At 42.9% G+C, this 19,586-nt stretch overlaps 1 protein-coding gene across 1 annotated transcript in view; it reads right to left on the bottom strand.

Moving 5' to 3' along the window:
- The window catches only part of LOC105490916 (adhesion G protein-coupled receptor F5), a 102,610-nt gene extending 83,245 nt beyond the window's left edge, over positions 1-19,365 (bottom strand). Inside the window, exon 1 of the mRNA XM_011756892.2 lies at positions 19,129-19,365. The gene's annotated coding sequence lies outside the window, so the exon portion shown is untranslated. The remainder of the gene's footprint in view (positions 1-19,128) is intronic.
- Positions 19,366-19,586: the final 221 nt, after the last annotated feature.

The following is a 19,586-nucleotide window of genomic DNA, read 5'->3' as shown; positions in this document are numbered from 1 at the left end:
TTTGGCAGTGATTGTATTCCTCCCCTCTAGCCACGGATCCTGGGGGATTCCCCTCTCCCACAGTCACAGATCTTGGCAGGTTCCTCTGACACCTCCCTTACCTCCCCACCCTTCTTGACCCTTTTTGCTTAATGAGATGCAACCCATGGCTGCTCGATGCTGCCAGTTCTGTGTTGACTTAACTGCTCTTACCTCTTCTGTTACCCTTTGAAAATGTCACTTCTTTTCTGCCAGGACCTTGACTGATACAGAAATACAGACAATAAACAAACAAGTGAGTTATATGTCTGATGAGCAAAAATGCTATGAAGAACGTGAAGCAAGGTACAGGAAATAAGGACTCTGTGTGTGTGTGTCTGTGTGTCTGTGTGTGTGTGTGTGTGTTGATGGGGTGGCATCAAGCTCATCTTTCTCTCGTGTCACTGAAATTGCCCTTATGATGCTTACCTCATGTTTTCCCAGCCCCTCACTGTCTCAGATTTCATGCTATTGGGTTTTCTACTAAATCTTTTATTTTCTTATCTTAGTAAGCAGAGCAGTTCAGGTCAATTGTGGCTCCTTCCTTAAAATGTGTACCTCAGTTCTCCCAACCATTCATCACCATTCTAGTTGCAAGGCAACACAGTGGTCCCCCATTATCTGAGGGGGATACGTTCCAAGGCCCCCAGTGGATGTCTGAAATCATCGATAGTACTAAACCCCATATATACCATGTTTTTTATATGCATGCATACCTATGATAAAGTTTAATTTATAAATTAGGCACAGTTAAGAGATTAACAACAATAACTAACAATGAAATAGAGCAGTTATATAATATGCTAGCATCACTAATCTTGTGCTTTGGGGTGATTGTTAAGTCAGATAAAAGTCACTTGAACACAGGTGCTGCGATACATACCCTGACAGTAGATTTGATAACTGAGAAAGCTACTAAGTGACTAATGGACAGAAATACGCTGGACAAAGTGATGATTCATGTTCCAGGTAAGGCAGAATGAACAGCGTGAGATTTCATCATGCTATTCAGAATGGCATGTAATTTAAAACTTCTATATTGTTTTTTTCTGGAATGTTCCATTTAATATTTACAGACCCCACTTGGCCATGAGTGGCTGAAACCACAGAAAGCAAGACTGCTAATAAGTTGGGGATTGGGGACTACTGATTCAGAGTTATCAATACCAGAAATGTTTCCTATTACATGTAACTTGTGAATAAACATGATTTATAGTTTAATTTTAGTGTTTGGGGAAAATGTACATTCTTTAATTCTGGAAAGCCTGCAGAACGAATTCCAGTGTTCATTCTGAAAAGTCTTTGCTAGAAAAATAACATTCTGGGCGCCTTCTACAGCAGTATCCTCCCTTTCCCTTCCTTTCTGCTGGCCTCAGACACTATCATCTGCCATCTCATAAGCAGCAAATCAGAGCTGAATGTGGTGTCTTCCTCCTAAACTCTTTAACCCTTGATAAACACTGTTGACTGACAAATAGCACTTGTCTATTTCTGTATTTTTTGGCTCTGACAATCATCTTGGAAGCCAATGAGAAGGAGAAATTTGGGGCTGCTGTGAAAAAGGCAACAGATTCTGGTAGGTGAGGCCACTGGAAGTGAATGGTCTTCTGAGCCAGTGATAAAATCTTGGAGTCCACCCCCTTATCCCACTAGATGAAGGAGCATCTTGGTGGGTGGAGATCAGCACCTTAATGATCACTGCACTAGGTTGCAGTGATCCACATGGGTAGGGTGCTTAATAACCCTTTGGGTGTCCCCTGAGCAGGACTTCTGGGTTCCTCCTGTGAGTTCCCCCACCTAGAGTCTCAAGGTACAGCCCTAAGATCTTCATCATTAACAAACTCTCCAGGTAACTCTTGTGCAAACCAAATTCTGAAAACCGCAAATCTAGAGATGACCACACATGTTCTACCACAGAGTCCTTCACAAAGCCTCTCCCCAAAACTAGCCTTATTTTTCATTCTTTCTACTTTTCTGATTTTTTTTCTTTTTTTAATGAAGTCTCACTCTGTCACCAGGCTGGAGTGCAGTGGCGCAATCTCAGCTCACTGCAACCTCTGCCTCCCAGGTTCAAGTGATTCTCCTGCCTCAGCCTCCCAAATAGCGGGAACTACAGGTGCGTGCCACCACACTCAGCTAATTTTTGTATTTTTAGTAGAGACGGGGTTTCACCATCTTGGCCAGGATGGTCTCAATCTCTAGACCTCGTGATCCCCTCAGCCTCAGCTTCCCAAATTGCTGGGATTACAGGCATGAGCCACCATGCCCAGCCTTTTCTGATTATATAAAAGCAGAAGTCCAGGGGACTCATTGCTTGCTCCTTTAACTAGTGGTTCTCTTCTACCTGTGGGGCAGGACTCTTGCTTTAACATGATTCGCTGAGTGGCCAGTTTCAGGGTATCTTGATTGGGGCCAGGCAGGGTTGAAGCTTAAGGTGGGCTCAAGGTGTGGAGGGGCACAGGAAACAGGAGGGCACTGGTTTGAGAAGAGTGTAGAGACTTGTGAAGACACACAGTAAATAAGTATGTAAACAACTTAGTATATGTGACTTCAACTAAAATCCCTGTGTGAAAATTAAACAAATGAAGAGAAAGAGTAAGTTAATTAAAATGCATTGTCTTGGCCAGGTGCAGTGCCTCACGCCTGTAATTCCAGCACTTTGGGAGACCAAGGCGGGCAGATCACGAGGTCAGGAGATCGAGACCATACTGGCTAACATGGTGAAACCCCATCTCTACCAAAAATACAAAAAATTAGCCGGGTATGGTGGTGGGCGCCTGTAGTCCCAGCTACTCAGGAGGCTGAGGCAGGAGAATTGCTTGAACCTGGGAGGCAGAGGTTGCAGGGAGCCGAGATCATGCCATTGCACTCCAGCCTGGGCGACAGAGGGAGACTCCATCTCACAAAAAAAAAAAAAAAAAAAAAAAAAAAGTATTGTCTCTTGGGTCCAATAGAAGTAATTTTCTGTTTATTTCCTTTACAATCAATATTAATTTCAATTATTTTTAGTAACTTCCCTTTGAACTCATTGTTTCAAAATCCAAAAGTGACTTTCATTAAAGGTTGAATTTTGCTTGTGAGGACGTGGAATGGGAAGCTTCAATTAATTAATTTTACTGACATACTAAAGGTGAAAACTTATGTAGTGCTGAAAAATCTTCAAACACATATTTAGCCCATTTTTTCTGTATGTAATAGAGATTGTCAATGGAATTGAACCCACTTTCGATGAATGAGGATTTCCAGCTACTTCCAGATATTCTCAATGGCATTTACATTTTAGTATTATAGATGAAGGAGTTCAGACTACTAGAATGATTATAAAATGCTCACGAGAACTTATTTCTTATAATTTTAAATTACAGTTGTCCCTTGAATAACAGGAGTTTGAATTTCAAGGACCCAGTTTTATGTGGGTATTTTTTTTCAATACATACAGTTGGTACTTGTAGTTCTGTATCTGAAACCAAACACGGATTGAAAAATATGGTTTTCCTTAGATGCTAAACCAACCATACTAATGGTTGACTTTTACTTTTCCCATATGTGAGGTTCTGCAGGACTTACTTTGGGACTGAGTGTGCACGGATTTTGGTGTAACCTGGGGCGAAGGGGTGCAACTCTTGATTCTTCACTCATGTTAAAGATTAATTCATCCACTTGCTATTATATTTTCCACATCGATCTTTTTCTTCTAAATATTTGTTTTGAGAAATTTAGTTTGTGACCATGACATTAGAGAAGATAGTTGCTTTTTGTTGGATTTTGGTAAGCAAAGGGGAAAATAAGCACATAGGACCTCTTCTTCCCTATCCATCCTTCCAATTCTCCTTCGTTCAAGGGAATTTTTGATTTTCCAGCCTCCTCCTGCCTTATCTACAATGGAGGAAATAAAGACGTTAGGATATATTTCAGCCTTAGCCAGTTGGCCACACTTAGAGACACCGATCTCATATTTCCACCTGTATAACCCATTCTGCAAAGACTCAGATTCACACCATTCTAAAATGTAGAGAAATGTGCTAAGAAGCCACAGCTCTGAAGCCCTCTAACGAGGCAAACGGTTGACTCAAGTGTTTGCTCTCGGCAACAAGTGACTTCCTGCTTTGCAAAGAGAAATTTCAAAGGACTGATTTTTAAAATTCCAAAGAACCCTAAAAGTCCTTATATTTTGAGCTCTTACAGACCAAAATGAATGAAAATATCAGGAATATTTGGGTTGGATTTTCATAAACTACAGAAATAATTAAAAGTTAAAGGAGCACTTACAACAAAGAAGATAAGAGATTTAGTAATTCTTCCTCCCAAGAATTTTCAAATTTTAGTGCAACCTAAGAATCACTCAAATAGCTTTGGCTAAGTTCTTGGCTTCACACTCAGGGTCTGCTCAGTAGACAGAGCAGTGGGTCAAAAATGTGGGCCCCCAACATTCTGGGATCTTGAAGGAAATGCAAATTCTAGGCCTGCTCAGTGACTCACATCTCTAATCCTAGCACTTTGGAAGGTCGAGGTGTGAGGAGCCCTTGAAGCCAGGAATTTCAGACCAGCCTGGGCAACATAGCAAGACCCTGTCTCTACAAATGATAAAAAGCCAGGCATGCTGGCAAGTGCCTGTAATCCTAGCTCCTTGTGGGGCTGAGGTGGGAGGATCACTTGAGCCCAAGAATTTGGGGCTTCAGTGAGCTATGATTGTGACACTGCACTCCAACCTGGGTGACAGAGAGAGACCTTGTCTCGAAGGAAAGAAAGAAAGAAAGAAAGAAAGAAAGAAAGAAAGAAAGAAAGAAAGAAAGAAAGAAAGAAAGAAAGAAAGAAAGAAAGAAAGAAAGGAGAGAGAGAGAGAAAGTTGGGGGGGGAGAAAGGAGGGGAGAGAAAGCAGGGAAGAGAAAGAAAGAAACAAAGAAAGAAAAGAAAAGAAAAGAAAAAAGAAAAGAAAAGAAAGGCAGGCAGGCAAATTCTAGAGCCCACCTCAGACTTCCAGAATCTAATACTCTGGAAGTGAGGCCCAGTAACCAGTGTTTTAACAAGCTATCAAGCTGTCCAGTAGTGATTCTGATGTGCACAAATGTTTAATAACCACTGAGATAGAGCATGGTTATTTTTATTTTATTTTATTTTTACCATTGTGGTTCTCACTTTGAGAAACTATTGATGTCTGGTTCCCAGGCCTGTGTCAGCTGTGTCAGAACCTCTGCATACATTTAGAGAAACACTGGCAGATAGATGGGCTGCTAGGTTCATCTGTGGGCCATCTCTTCTCTCCCCACACATAATGATCTTCAGCCAAGATGCTTCATTGTCAGGACTTCTGCCTAAAGAGCCAGCTTCACCTCTTCCTACTCCTTCCTTTTTCCTCTTCAGCTTTACTGAGGTAAAATTGACAAATAAAAAGTATATCTATGGTGCACTACATGCTTTTTTGCTATATGTATACATTGTGAAATGACCACAGTCAAGCTAATTACTCCTTTTTTCTCATCTTACTTTACCTTTCTGAACCTCCTTAGCACCCTGAAAGCTCTGTGTTCTCTAGTCTGCCAACTCTCACTGTCCTTCACGGCCCAGGTCAAGGTCATTCCCTGCAGGAAGCCTCCCTTTGACTCCCTCTAGTTGTGTGTACACCTCCCATCACCTCCTCCCCTGTCAAAGCACCTACTGAACTGCGTTACAATGCTCTATTTATGGGCTCCTCCACTGTCCTGTGATACTACCACCTCGCACACCACCCCAGGGTAGGATCTCATTTACCTACTGTTCTGTGTCTAGCACTTAGCGCAGTATCTGGCAGAGTAGTCAGGTGCTTAATCCATGTTTGTTATGAATGAATCCCTAAGGCGGCACACTATTAGAGCTGCTTAAGAGGGTAAAGCATGGGCTATGGCACCAGGCTGTTGGGTTGAAGTACTAGTTCTACCACTTCCAGCTATTGAAATTTGGGTAAGTTACTTAATCTCTCTGATCCTCAGTTTTCTTATCTTTAAAACAGAGACAGTGCAATTTTCTCATATTAAATGAAGTATTCCAAATTAAGTACTTAGAGCAGAGCTTGGTGAGTACTAAGTCCCCCATGCTAGGAAGAAAATGGACCAGAAGATCCTAAGATGCTTCTGTCATGAGAAGCCTGCACATAGGACACGTTTTATTCATAGTCACTCTATTTCTCTTTCATCTCCTTTCTTTCTCTAAATATGGTTATCTTATCTCTAGACTGCTAATATTTCTTTCTTCCTTTTCCTCTTTCTTTGACATAATATTTACAAGTCCACAGCTCAGATCCCACATGCATAACCATTAGAGATGTGTGCATGTGTCTGCGTGTGTGCATGCATGCACTCATGCATGTGTGTGCATTTGGTTTGGTGGTTTGAGTAATTGGGTTTAAAAATGGAACTAGGGCATATCAGTAAATAGGCTATAGGCACTGACCAATTCATCAGTTATAACTCTTGTTTTTGAAGGATAATCCATTACAATAAATAAAGTCTGCATGTTCCTGAAAATTGTCACAGGAAATTGTTGACTAAAGGTGAGTCTCAAGTCAAAAGAGGAAAAAAATCCTGAATATAGAAATTTACATCAGATATGAAACTTACACATACAAAAAAAAAAAAGCATAACTGTCTGCTAAAGTAAGTAAGGGGAACTTATAGACTATCTCTGAGAAAATGGATGAATTTTGCAGGAAGCTGCTGTTTTATCAAGAGCAGCTGAGGTTTGATCTATAGTCACACATCAGGTTGTGTTGGCAGTTTGGTTACATATTTTTATTTTTGAAATCCTATCCTTTTCCCAGTATATGTATTCATATTCACAAATAGGATATTCATTCACTGGACAAATGTTTCTGGGTACCTACTTTGTGCAGAATATTATCTTAATGCTGGAAAACTTGTGGATGATTTCTTTCTTACAGCAAGTTTATTGTTGTTGCTGCTGCTGATGATACTATTGCTATTTTTAATTGCTATCTCTTATTGAGAAACACCTCCATCACAGGGTCTCTGCTGAGTGTTTTTTAACAAGCTTTTTTTTTTTTTTTTTTTTTTTTTTTTGAGACGGAGTCTCGCTTTGTCGCCCAGGCTAGAGTGCAGTGGCACGATCTCGGCTCACTGCAAGCTCCGCCTCCTGGGTTCACGCCATTCTCCTGCCTCAGCCTCCCGAGTAGCTGGGACTACAGGCACTCGCCACCACGCCCAGCTAATTTTTTTTTTTTTTTTTTTTTGAGACGGAGTCTCGCTCTGCCGCCCAGGCTGGAGTGCAGTGGCCGGATCTCAGCTCACTGCAAGCTCCGCCTCCCGGGTTCACGCCATTCTCCTGCCTCAGCCTCCCGAGTAGCTGGGACTACAGGCGCCGCCACCTCGCCCGGCTAGTTTTTTGTATTTTTTAAAGTAGAGACGGGGTTTCACCGTGTCAGCCAGGATGGTCTCGATCTCCTGACCTCGTGATCCGCCCGCCTCGGCCTCCCAAAGTGCTAGGATTACAGGCGTGAGCCACCGCGCCTGGCCTTTAACAAGCTTTTTAAATGCACAATGTCATTTAATTTTCATGACACTCCATGAACTAGTTAGCTACTCCCATTTTAGAGAAGGAGGCTCAGAAAGGTTAAACAACTGGCCAAACCTGGTTTAAAATCTACATAGATTGAAAGTCTGGCAAATTGAAGAATTTGAGGCAGACTCTGAATCCCAAACCCAGTTCTTGTCACTATACTATATTATGCTTCAAGATAAGCTGCTGAAACATAAACAAATGAAAGGTTAAACATATGATGGTTCGAAGGATGGTACAAAGTGATACAGAATTCTGTTCCAAACCTGTAGTCCCAACAAAGGGTACAATTCAGCAGGAAGAATGTTCCTGCAAACATGAGCCTGGACTGCAAAATCATTAACCTACCCAGAGAAATACAGGGAGGGATCCTTCTGCCACCAGTGTAAACACTTTTCTAAAAAGCTAGTAGATATTTTCTAAACATTGTTTTTATGCCTGACTAAATGTGCATCATACTTTGGAAGTACTTCTAAGGCAGTGATCTCATCCTCTTTGGCACCAGGGACTGGTTTCATGGAAGACAAGTTTTCTAGAAGACCAGGAGAAGCAAGAACAGGGATGGTTTCAGGATAAAACCATTCAGATTATCAGCCATTAGATTCTCATAAGGAACATGCAACCTAGATCCCTCGCATGCACAGTTCACAATAGGGCTCAAGTTCCCATGAGAATCGAATGCCACCACTGATTCAAAAAGAGGTGGAGCTCAGGCAATAACGCTGGCTCTCCCATGGCTCACATCCTGCTGTGTCGCCAGGTTCCTAACAGGCCATCGACCAGCACTGGTCCATGGCCCACAAGTTGGGGACTCCTGTTCTAAGGTGCTGGTTGAAAAATGCATATTTTGCAGCATTGCTCCCTGTCCTGCTCCTACCCCCATCTTCCTACACAGACAGGTTTCAATTTAGTAGGTTCAGGTAGAACCCAGAGGTATGCATTTTGATCAGCATCCAGCCAGTTTATCAAGTACTGGTCTCTAGACCACACTTGCACAAACTGTGCTTTGCATCTCCATGTAAATAACATATTCTATATGTCATTTACAGTTCTCTTATACTAATATATTATACATCTATTATTACAAAAACCGAAAATAGAGATTTTTAAAGGGATAAGATCTTTCAAAATAAAGAGCAGGGCACATACCTTCTCTTCATAGTCCAACAGAGGGTGTAGCATACCATCTGCCACCCAGAGTTGAGTGAACCTCTGGCCTTGTACCCTAAGATACATCCCTGTCTTATGAACTTCTGGGAGACAGGAGGCTGGGTGGAATCTGTACTGGCTCAGTGCTTAGGCTCATTCTCTGTGGCCACCATTGCTCACCTTCAGACAGGTCAGTAAATCAATCTCCATGGCTTTGAAAGAAGAGTAGACAAGTTCTGCAGGTGAGCTGTGGAAAATTTATGCAACACCAGCATCTGCAGTGAAGAGATGATCTTGAAAAATATTACTTATGCTATACCATGGCAACCCCACCTCAGGTGCACGAATATGCAGTGTCACTCATGACACATTTGGAAATTCTCCCTGAGTGATGATTTAAATAAAATGTGAATGAAGTCCAAGCGTCATTCATTTCTGCTTTTAAACGGGAATTAAAAGCTCATATAGGAAGTATTAATAATTGTGATTTTGATTTTAAGAAAAAGGTAAAAGTTTGTTAGTAGCCTAAATGTGAGCAAAGTTTCAAAAATTATATTAAAATTAAAATTTATGAACAATCCATCCTGAAAGTACAAGATGTTATTTTACTTAAAGAAGAGATAAATCACTTAAGTGACACTTTTGCATTCCTAACTCTACATGAAATGCTGAATGTGCCAGGTACTGTGCTAGGGGAGAGGAGTAAAAAGATGAATAAGATGGCATCCCTATGTCCTAGGAAAGAAGTGCATGTGAACAATTACTGAGATTTCAAACACGAAAGGCACTGTAAAACAGGCTTGGGACAGTGCTGCGAAGCACTTAGCAGGGAGATCAGCTCTGCACAGGGATGCTGTGACCTGTAAAAAAGAAGTAATTTGGTGACACTTAAAATGGACTTAGGAGGATAGTTTACTTGACGGATGTGTTAGTCTGTTATCATGCCACTAATAAAGACATATCCCAGACTGGATAATTTAAAAAGGAAAGAGGTTTAATGGACTCACAGTTCCACATGGCTGGGGAGGCCTCACAATCATGGTGGAAGGTGAGGAGGAGCAAAGTCATGTCTTACTTACATGGTGGCAGGAAAGGGAGCTTGTGCAGAGGAACTCCCATTTATTAAACCATCAGATCTCATGAGATGTATTCACTACCATGAGAACAGTATGAAGGAAGCCGCCCTCACGATTCAATGAGCTCCACCTGGCACCACCCTTGACACGTGGGATTATTGCAACTCAAGGCGAGATTTGGGTGGGGACACAGTCATACTAGATCAACAGAAAAGGCAGGAAAGAGAAATCCAGGCAGAGGAATGAACCACAGCAGGGAGACAGAATGAATGGAGAAGAGGTGGCCCCGGTTATAGCCACTGGGAAGTTGAGGAAATGGCAGAGGGAAAGGAACCTGTAAAAGAAAAACTGAGAAGCTGCACCAGAGAAGAAGGAGTAAGGCCAGGAGCATTGGTGTCCTGGAAGGCAGGGACAAGACTAGAGGAAGTGGAGAGCAGTGTGAAGTCCTGCTGACAGTAGATGAGTTGGATTTGAGGATACAAAGGTCTTAGAGAATTTTGGCAAAAGCATTTGCTGAGGTGCATTGGGGTAGCGTAGACAGAACACAATGTGAATGGTTGGTGATGATATGAAGACATGAATAGCCATAATCCTTTCAAGAATTTTGTGGTGAGGGGAAATGAAGATGGAAGCACAGTTGAGGAAAAATATGGGGTGAGAAGAGCTTCTGTTCCTATTGTTTTAAGATGAGAAGGACCTGAGCATAATTCAATGATAACAGGAAAGGACCAATAAGAGGGGAGCCTAGTGAGGCTATGGGAATAGAGGGCAGGAGTGTGGGAGAGCTGAGCTCTGGATGCAGGGAAGCGTTCCTCTTCTCTTGGGACAAAAAAAGAGGGCAAAAGAGATGAGTATTGAGGCCGATCCTGGCATAGAGTTGGTGGTGAGAAGGCCAATGGCATTATTTCCTCCAAGAAGGCACAGCTGTTTCTTGAGAGCAGGCTGTGTGTGCATGTGTGTACATGTGTATGTGCATGGTGCACACACTTGGCCACGCTGGTGCTTGGAGATTTAAGGACAATGAAGACACCATAAAGATGTCGCTGGGGATAATTGAAGAGTTCCAGGCTGGATGAGGGCCCATGTCCCTCTTCTAATCTTTCCTGGCCTTAGGCCATACAAATATCTGGCTTCTTTGCACTCTCACTTGCAAGACATTGAGTTTGTGTGTTTGTATATATGTATAAATACATGCTTTTGATCGGGCGCGGTGGCTCATGCCTGTAATCCCAGCACTTTGGGAGGCCGAGGCAGGCGGATCACCTGAAGTCAGGAGTTCGAGACCAGCCTGACCAACATGGAGAAACCTCATCTCTACTAAAAATACAAAATTAGCCCCGTGCGGTGGCGGGTGCCTGTAATCCCAGCTACTCGGGAGGCTGAGGCAGGAGAATCACTTTAACCGGGAAGGCGGAGGTTGCAGTGAGCCCAAATCACGCCACTGCCCTCCAGCCTGGGCAACAAGAGTGAAACTCCATCTCAAAAAAAAAAAAAAAAAAAAAATGCATGGTCTTGAATTTTCCCGTAGGCAGAATCTCTGGTTTCTCTTAATACCTAGTAGAGTTCAGACACATAGAATATATTCAATAAATAATTCTTGGTTGGTTGAAATATCTTTCAACTCATTATACGCCAGCTTTCAGCCAATAAGTAGACTCCAAAGGTGAAAAGTAACTATAATTCTAAGACGGCCCTTCCCTAGAGACAGGGAACTGAAATTGAGTTACTATTTTTAGCAGGAATGCATATTACCATAAAGAAAGTTTTCTCTGATCTGACCAATGATGGGTGCATGTCATAATACTGAATGAAAACCTCTTAAAATGCAATACGTTTTGTGCTCTACCTATTTCCTCTCCATTAACACACAAACATATGCACACTCATGCACACAAATGCATACATACGTGCACATCTGCGGGTGCACACCACAACCAAAACCCAAACATCTTTTTGATCCTTAGATGGCTGGTGGCGTGAATTTTCTGTAATGTAAACGAAGAAGCAGTGGACAGGATAAAGGGTTAAGTAAGGATCTCTAGTAATGCTTCAACTTGTTCTTTGAGGAGTAACAAAGAGAGGAAGAAGCACAGGCTTTGTGGAAGGAAATTCCCAGGCCCCACTTCGGACATTCGCAACCTGCCCTGTGAACCCCTGAGGGGTGTCTGATAATAAACACTTGCAAACAAAACAATCCTAAAAGGCATTTTTACTAACATTCTCACATTCTCACCAAAGAGCTACAACACGTTTTCCTGAATCTCCGGACCTCGGGGTCGGGATATCCACCTGCCAGCAGAGGCCAACAACCCAGTCCCTGCTCAGGCTGGTGTTTGTACGTGCAGGTCCCCCTTGCTCCTTGAGCCTTTGATTGGGCAGGGGTGGTGATGGAGCTGTGGAATGCAGATCACAGACTCAACACCGGATAGGATGGGTGTGGACTGCTGTGTGCAGGCCTGAGACCCACCTCTTCATCTTCCCCAGAGACCCCCAGACATAGCCCTGAGCATTGCAGCTTTGAGTAATAATGCAGTGACCTTCCCTAGGAGTAGAAAGAACTTGACAAAGGCATGAAAAGCTCTGCTTGTAAAGTGTGCCAATTAAGTAACAAATTGGTCTTCTTTTCCTGTAGTAGCAAGACAAACAAATAAAACCCCTGGAGACTTGACAGTAAATATTTGTGCAGAAGTTTGTTGTAAGAAGCTCAAAACATGTTAGGATCAAGAAGTGAAAACTTAAGCAAAAGTCTAGTTTGGGTGAGATTGTTTGTAATATTATACCTTATTTATCCCCAAACTAATAGGATGTGAGATCTGTTATGCCCATTTCATCAATGAATACATGAAGGATCAGAAACTGGCCTAGGGTAATAGTAAAGTTCTGGGCGATCCAGGTATCTGATACTTGCTCTAGTGAGTATGTATGTGTGTGTGTGTATGTGTGTGTTTATTGGGGCTGTGTGTACACAGATTTATGACTTTTTTTAACTAAAATATGCTTAAAATACCTTTATTAATTGCAATTCAAGCCAAGATCCTCAAATGGCATCACTGTCTCAGGTCTAGACCAGAATTCACTTCACAGTGTGGGTGAGATTTATATCCTTGACTACAAAAAGAAAGCTGACCCTTTACTTTGAATTGCCGTCACTGGTCTCTGGAATATTTTTGGATGACTACTCATTTGCATCTGTCCAGAGTTGGCAGGCAATCTCCCTCTTGACCCCGGCCCTCAAGACCACATTGATCCAATGAGGTGATGACAGGCTCCAGATTTTACTCTAGGTGGGGTTAACATGAGCCTCTACTCAGGCCTCCTTCTGTCCTTTGTGCTGCAACAATGGGCGGAAACACAGCCTTGTTAGAGGAAATTCCCAGGGCCATGCTTTGGACATTAGACAGTGGCTTTGCTATGCTGGGTAGGCTGATGTGCATCTAAAAATAAATACACTGGTCTGCAAGGGTTTCTATGATTTTGTTCTGCACAGTTGATTGCATTTCAAAGGATTTTTTTTAAATTAGTGTTTTTAAGAAAGCTAATTTAGGTAAGCCTTGAGAATAAAATATATCATGGCTTTGTTTCGGTTTGAAAATATATAGCATTTGCTTATAACTGAAAGGACTGCTGCTTTTTTCCCCCAGAATCTCAAAGTGAGATTGAAGAAAGCAAAGTCATGCTGAGATGCTGCCCAAGCATGGTGAGAAACATGCAAGGGTCCAGAACTGCATGTTCTTTGAGTCCACAAAGGAAAAAGTATTAACAGAAAGCTCTGGGGCTGCCTGGAGTGGTTGGTGATGTGTATAGGGCCTACCTAAGCCTAAGTCTCACTTCTCTAAAAGTTTCCATGTCCTTACTTCGCAGAGAGACTGCTCTTCTGGTGGTTCATGTAGCAGAAAAGGAAAGATGGGTAGAAGGCAGTGGTCAATGAACTTGACTCACAGCAGGCAGACAGTTCCAGCCAGCTCTCTTCTCTCCCCAAAAGTCAAATATTCCATTCACAGTCCTTGCAATTTAGAAGATGGTAGAATCAGTTTCTTTTTCACATTTTAAAATTAGATCTCTGAATGGCTAGGAACCCATATCCATGTAGTCGTGTTTCCGTTTTGGCTAGAGGAGAAATCAGAGCCAAAGCTCTGAGTCTTGCTGTTATTTGCCTGACTCTACTTGAGCTGAAAACGTCCAGAAATGCGGCAGTTTTCCATCAAATAGGAATGTGTTTGCAGCACAAGAAGCAACCCACAATTTAGTTAAAGAGTAACCCAAGAAGAGTGGTTTACAGTGAACTTTTCCCTCCTCATTGTTCTCATTTCTTTTTTGCTCTTTCCTGGAAGTCCAGCCTACTCCATTGTTACTAAGACCCTATTTTAAACTTACTGCAGCAGATAGGTAGGGCTAGCTTATGGAAAGTCAGCTATCCTCACTCTAGCCTGATGACTTATTTTGCAGACCTTCTTGGTGGCTTGGATCACTGCACTGACATCACGAGACTCTTGATAGCTTTGAGCGGGAAGGGACCTTCGAGGTCATCACCCGGACTCCACCCAGTGTGGGCATCCCTTTGGGAACACCCTGGCCACTAGTCCGTCTTCCAGGGTGCTGGAACATTGCCCGGGACAAGGCGTTCACCACACCACAAGGCAGCTCACTCATTTTTAGATGATTCTGATGGTGGGTAAATCCTTCCACATACTGAACTGAAATCTGTTACGCTATAATTTCCACTCATTGATCTTCTGTTGACCTTCCCTTTTCCCACACAGAGCAACCGTTCGATATTTAAAAGCAACCCTCATGTGCTACAAGATGTACTTCTTACTTTTAATTGTCCCGTGAATGTTCCTTCAACTATTCTGTGAATGACAGTTTTCTCATTTTCACAGTCTTGGCCAACCTCCTCTTTTAAGACTTGGTGTTTTTTGTTTTTTGTTTTTTGTTTTGTTTTGTTTTGAGACAGAGTCTTGCTCTGTCGCCAGGCTGCAGTGCAGTGGTACAATCTCAGCTCACTGCAACCTCTGCCTCCCGGGTTCAAGCAATTCTCCTGCCTCAGCCTCCTGAGTAGCTGGGACTACAGGCAAGCACCATCACGCCCAGCTAATTTTTGTATTTTTAGTAGAGACAGGGTTTCTCCAGGTTTGCCAGGAAGGTCTCAATCTCTTGACCTCGTGATCTGCCCACCTCGGCCTCCCAAAGTGCTGGGATTACAGGCAGGAGCCACCGTGCCAGGCCAACCTGGTGTTTTTTTTAAAGGAACCTATTTGGCACTTTAGATAATTAATCTTCTTACAACTTTGCGCACTAAGTATTAGTTCATATTTTCAGAAACAAAACAAAGACTTGGCAAGATACAATTACTTGTTCAACACAGGAGATTAAAAACCAGGTCTGCCTCTTTCTAGCCCACAACATGCCTCTCACTAAAAAAGAAATATTGAGCCAGATATAGTCCAGGCTGATTTCAAATATATCCTGAGATCTGTGGCAGGCCACAGGAAACCTCTCATGCAGGTTAACCTCCCTTTTGTGGTTACAACGTGTGTTTATTGACAGAGACTAAAGTGAACTTGAGTGGGTAAGAAATTACCAACAGAAAACATTCAGCTGTTGAAAGGCAGCTATAGACAAGGTGGGCATGGAGGGGGCCTGGAGGCAGAAAGGCATAGGAGCAACAGTAAGCAAGAAGGGATTCCAGAGGTGCAGGAGCCATGTCATTTGGAAGCGAAGCTCTGGACAATGGAGGAGGAAGAGAAGAAGGCTGGAAGAGAGAAACAGCGGTCCCTTGGGAGCACCTCAGCAGTTTGCTTTAGCCTAAACCTGGTGGTTGTGTCTATTTGCTTTCTCCCAAGGGTCCATGTGCTCTATGGGAGGGCAAAGCGTGGGGGACAATGATACTATGCTCTTCTCCAGCATTTGATTCTAGGTGAAATATGGCTAAGACACAAATCTTTGGGTGGAAAAAGGAGAATACCACATGTAGTCAGAAAGGGAATCTTTTTAGCTGTGCTACAGTGAGGGATGATGTCAGGAACTGGCTATACGTCTACCTGCTTCTAGATTTTTCCTGCACCACTTGGTAGAGCTACTTCCTTCTCTTTTCCTGGCTGCTTTCCTAAAGCACGATTGCTTAATGGAGGCCCTTCCTCCCTCTTCATCTAACCTGCTTCAGAGCAGCACTATACCCAATGATGAATGCCTCATAGATTCCTCTGAGTTGCAGGACACTGCTCCCCAGGAGTCACGGGCAACTGTGCTCTTGGGGAAGTACCAAAGCACAATGTTAATGTCAATGGCTGAACACATGGGCATAGTAATAAAATGGCTCTCTTAAGATCTCTTCGAGCTGGCTTGACTCAGAGAAATATAGAACTCTGTCTTGTTCATCACTTGAAAAACTCAAGGTTCAGAGAAAAGTTGTGGACCCACCCAAGGGTCACATGGCAAGAGAGTTGCAGGTACAGGACTAAATCTGGGGCCCCAAAGCACAGTTCAGCTTTCTTTCTACTGAACCACACTGACTTCAAGCTTCAAGTTCTCAAGGCCTTTACTTGGATGTGCCAGCATTTGTTAGGGATCAGACTTATTTCAGTTTTCCTTAATACTTCCATAAAAGAGAAGTAGCACAGAGGATGACAAAAAGTAAGTCCTCCAGATGAGAGCTGCATGGAGGCAGGACTCACATCTGTATTGTTTGCCATCACATCCCTAGCACATAGCACACTGCCTGCCCTGTGAAAGGGACTGAGTGAGTCCTTGACTTAGAGTGGCAGAGAATGAGGGGCACCGATAGGGAAACACCTAATGAAAGAGGCTGTCACAAAGACATAAAGAAATAGATTCTAAAAGGCATGGCACATGGAAAGTACTCAAAATATTTGGTGAGTAAATGAATCCAGCAACATTTCAGAAAGAAGAGTGTGGGAAAATGCTATAAGGATTAAAAATATTGTTTGGAAGATTCAAACTATAGATCTCTATCTCATAATTAATTAGGGTTTTTCAGACAATGTACACATTCATTTGCTCCTTCATTCATTCATTCATTCATTCATTCAACAAAATTGATTGAGCAGAAGCTATGTGCCCAAAATTGTGCCAAGTGCTATGGGTTTAGGCACAGAAGACCAATAACTCCTCAAGAGTGAAAATAAATATAGCAACTATTATTTAATGTGCTTAGGGATATGTCAAAACATTCCACCAAGTACCAGAAAAATCACAGACCTGAGAATCGCTTAGTAGTAGAGGGATGAAGGGGAATGAAGGTGTACAAACCAGGCCTTAACGGGCAATTGGGTGGGGAAGATGAATAGAGGTATCCCAGGCAGGGAGGACAGCACACACAGAAATAGGAAGGCGTTAGAGTATTCACATATTAGGGAAATGCAAGGTACTTAGTGTAGTTGCAAAGACAGATGCTGAGAGGGTGAGGCTGGCAGGACAATATGGAGCCGACTGATTTTTCTACCCTCCTTAAGTGAATGCTTCTCAAACTTTAATGTGCATATGCATCACCCAGGGATTAAAATGCAGATTCAGCCGGGCGCGGTGGCTCAAGCCTGTAATCCCAGCACTTTGGGAGGCCGAGGCGGGCGGATCACAAGGTCAGGAGATCGAGACCACAGTGAAACCCCGTCGCTACTAAAAATACAAAAAAATTAGCCGGGCGCAGTGGCGGGCGCCTGTAGTCCCAGCTACTCAGGAGGCTGAGGCAGGAGAATGGCGGGAACCCGGGAGGCGGAGCTTGCAGTGAGCCGAGATCGCGCCACTGCACTCCAGCCTGGGCAACAGCGTGAGACTCCGTCTCAAAAAAAAAAAATAAATAAATAAAATGCAGATTCAGAAGTCTGGGGAGGGACTAAAGAATGTGTTCCCAAGTGATCATTTCCAGCTGATGCCTGATGCAGCTGGTCATTGTACTACACTTTAGGTAGCAAGGCTGTAAGCAACAGAGTGCAACAGAAATATTTCACTGAGGTCAGGCACCTTGGCTCCCACCTGTAATCCCAGCACTTTGGGAGGCCAAAGTGGGCGAATCACCTGAGGTCAGGAGTTCGAGACCAGCCTGGGCAACATGGTGAAACCCCATCTCCACTAAAAATACAAAATTTAGCTGGGCATGGGGGTGCGCGCCTGTAGTCCCAGCTACTTGGGAGGCTGAGGCATGAGAATCATTTGAACCTGAGAGGCAGAGGTTGCAGTGAGCCGAGATTGCACCACTGTACTCCAGACTGGGCAACAGAGCAAGACACAATCTCAGAAAAAAAAATTATATATATATCACTGAGAGTGGCATTATTAGAACTGCATATTCCCAAGAGCCCTGTAGCAGGGTATGGAAGATAGAATGGAGGGAGACTGTATTGATGTAAAATACGTAAGTGGTAAGAAATTATGAGCATTAGAGCTAAATAAACTAGAAAAGAATAGTAAATGTTCAATAAATAGGTATGAATTGTTTGATATTCCATGAAGTCTGTATAAATTATTTCTCTTAGAGTAAAGGCTGGTTGTGAAGACAAAATGAAACAATAAAAACATAAGATGCCAAAACAAAATCCAGAGAAATACGTAGTGGTACTTAAATAAGACCTGGCTCTTCTCTGAGTCTCAGTGACGTATCATCTTGAGCCTTAACAGTGACCAATAAGAGCACCCAGCTAAGGAGTGAGTACCATCCCTACAGACAACCACCACCACAGCCTCTGAGCCATCCCTGGATATTCGTTGTCACTGCTTGTATTGAATTTCAGGAAACTTCTGGAATAACAACTGTTTCACCACAAATTCTAGAAAATAATGTGGAAGTCCACCAAGTCCACCAGATCCCTGAGCAAAGTACTCTTTTTTTTTTTTTTTTTTTTTTAACTTACAGCACATAGGCACTCTAAATTAGGAACACCTGTTCCTATTTCTGTTCGCAAATTCTCTGTCAAATCTAGTATTTCTTTAACTGAAAACCTCAGAAAGGAATAACAAAGAAATCATGGTAGAGGTCTATACTATTAAAAAGAAAAGGCAGTTAGTAAAAATTACCCTGTATGCAGAAACCAAAAAAAAAACAAACTACTTCTAATGAGATGTGCACTCCAAAGAAAATAAGAATTGCCGCCATGATCTGTATACTGACTGGCATTCTTTATCCAAAGCTGTACAGATTTGAAAAATCCATATGTCATATCCCCTCTTTAGTCCTCACAGTCTTGTACATCAGTAAATCTCCACACGACACACAGGTTGAGAGCATGCAGCCAACTAGAAAAGCCACGTGGAAATGCACATCTATTCCAGAGCAGCTGGATTCACATTTAACATGACAAATCAAAACGATACAGGTACCTACCTTTCTCTTCTGGGATTTGCAGGCTCCTAAAATTCAATACCTTACTGCTGATCTGCCCCAAAACCTCTCAGGTGAGGTGAACCTTGAGGGTATCCCATTCAATTACACAGCCAGAGGAGGGTGGGGTTTCACAAGACCAGACTTCAAATGCTGGGGATCTTGCGGGTTCCAAGGCTGTCGGGAGCAGAGGTGAACTGCCTTCTGTTCTCTGCTGCAGGAAGAAGCCGGGAGACACTGAGTGACTGGAGGTAGGGGGCGGGGGCTTGGGGGAGGGAAGTAATACGGGGACTGTAATAAATAAGAGATCCTCACCACATGATTTCCTGTATTTGGTGGCTGATGCCTCTCTCCAGGCTCCCTAGAGGAAACAAGAAACTTGTCCTCTGGCCATTGGAAAGAAGAGAATAAACACACTGAGAACTGTGAAAAGAAGCAGCAGGACCCCAGGCAAGGAGCTG

Source organism: Macaca nemestrina, chromosome 5 (genome assembly GCF_043159975.1).
Source record: "Macaca nemestrina isolate mMacNem1 chromosome 5, mMacNem.hap1, whole genome shotgun sequence".
In the NCBI taxonomy this organism is placed as follows: domain Eukaryota; kingdom Metazoa; phylum Chordata; class Mammalia; order Primates; family Cercopithecidae; genus Macaca; species Macaca nemestrina.
This window is presented reverse-complemented; position numbering and strand designations above follow the sequence as displayed.